This window comes from Cebus imitator, unplaced genomic scaffold, assembly GCF_001604975.1.
Source record: "Cebus imitator isolate Cc_AM_T3 unplaced genomic scaffold, Cebus_imitator-1.0 Scaffold3064, whole genome shotgun sequence".
In the NCBI taxonomy this organism is placed as follows: Eukaryota; Metazoa; Chordata; class Mammalia; order Primates; family Cebidae; genus Cebus; species Cebus imitator.
The window spans coordinates 1-2,046 of record NW_016110379.1 but is presented as its reverse complement, the minus strand read 5'-3'; the positions used below and the strand labels follow the sequence as shown (position 1 = coordinate 2,046).

General features: G+C 41.4%; 1 pseudogene; it reads right to left on the bottom strand.

Moving 5' to 3' along the window:
• Nucleotides 1-1,251: 1,251 nt before the first annotated feature.
• Nucleotides 1,252-1,344, bottom strand: LOC119470028 (annotated as a pseudogene).
• Between the last annotated feature and the right edge of the window lie 702 nt (nt 1,345-2,046).

Here is a 2,046-nt window from a genome sequence, read left to right as displayed (position 1 = left end):
ATCTTGGGCAACACCATGAAATTCAAGAGCTGCCTGTAAGAGGTTTTGCCTAAATTCCAGCTGACTGGCCTGTCGATAACAAACATCACTAAGTTGTTGCTGCAGTGACTTCAGCTCCACAAGATCTTCCTCATCGCCAGCATTCAAGAGTGCTGCAATTTGCTGATTAAGTTCCACATACACTGCAAACCATTCCTGTAATCAACATGTTACAAAGTAAATTAAGGATCAAATTAGTTCCTGGAAGAGATTTATATTTTGTAATTTCTCCAGATAAACTAATACATGAAAGTTTTTTCTAAGGCAAAATTATTAAAAATTGAGGGTGGAAAGTTCCTAATCCTCAAATCCTTTCACTGTAATTCCTGGAACTCAATCCCTGACACTAGCAAAATCTAAATCCTCATCCTGGCCTCTAAATGTTCCCTTCTCTTCCTTTCTCTCCCTCCTCTTCCTTGCTCTAAGTGAAACATGTCCGCCCTCAGAGAAAAGTTACCCCCGCAGTCTTCTCAACTGAGTACTGTTTTTCTTTCCACATCTGACATACTTCAAGCCTGAAGGTGGGTTTGATGGCTGCCTCACTAGTCACTACTTGCAGACCATTTCTTCTCCCTCTTTAAAAAAGACCACATCCCCTTTGAAGTGCATGCTGTTAGATTACATCCTTTCAGCTTTCTCTGTTGCATCTCCTCATCCACAGAAGGATTTAGCAAAGGTCACTGCCTTCCTCTCAGCACCAGCTTTCCTAGTGACTTCTATCACAGAGGCACCCACCACCAGCCTGAACCCTCAGTTCCTTGAATCCTTCCCTCACCTCCAACTATCTTGTCCTCACCTCAACTCAGCTACTTCCTCCACTGGCCATAAAAACTTGTCATCATATACTACTATGCAGCTCCAAAAGTCTCAATTTCATGAAACCCATTTTCTGACCACCAGGTACTGACTCTGCCATTCACCTCTGTTCATAGCCTCACACCTACAACCCCATGGAGTCCACCAATCTATTGACCTTTCTACATCCAGCACATGAGAACCTCTGTCTTCACTTCCATCCTTGATTGAAGGATATAACCACCTCCTTGCATATAACCCATGCCCATGCATGGTTTTCTTTCCTTCCATCAGAACCACCTGTTGAAGCCTCAAATCTGTTTTCTCTGCCTAATACGTGCCTGTACCAGAGTAGCTGAACATGAGTAGATTAAAAACAACTAGGTGGATAGCTATCTCTCTCCTTTTTCCCCCTCACATCAGAAGGGTAATGTGCTATGCTGTTACAAGGTTTAGAGGGAGACATCTCACAGGAGTGTAAACACGCATCATCATAAACTACAAAAGGATTGACAGGTCTCTTTTTAAAGTTATGACTAATCTCAAATAGTCTCTTGCAACGCTTTTATGTTCTCTAGCAAATTCACTTTCTCATTCTCATGATTATTTACGTTTTTTTTCATTATCAATCTCTAATTCCCTTCTCACCTCTTCATTCTCAGCCAAAGATCTTAATTCACTGGGAAGTTATCGGAAAACTCATCTTCCCACTAACAAATCCCCGACCCTCCGTTCTTCTGCAGCACTATGCTCTGCTCTCAGTGCTGTAATAATGAGCAGCCTGTGTCTTCTAAGGCCAACCACTCCACTTGTGCATGACAGCCTATCTCTGTTGCCTACACCAAGCTTTGCTCTCACAGTTATCGTCTCTCTCTCAGCTCTTCTGTCTCAACTGGATTATTTCCACCAGCATAAAAATATGCTGTAATATATTAAACAATAAAAGACACACTTAGGATTTGTGCATTTTACTATGCTGAAATTAAACCTCAGTCAAAACAAAACACCCTGCCTTAAAGGAGTTCACTGTACTCACTCTTCTCATTTTTCATTCTTTTTTAATCCATTCCAATCAGTATTTTGTTCTTCCCACCCTTCTGAAACCAATTTTGTCAAATTCATCAAAAACCAAAACAAGGGAATGCAGACTGCCGAGAACCTTAGGTAAACAGGGTGTATTTTGTTCACTTACAGCCATTCTCTGGTCTGTCT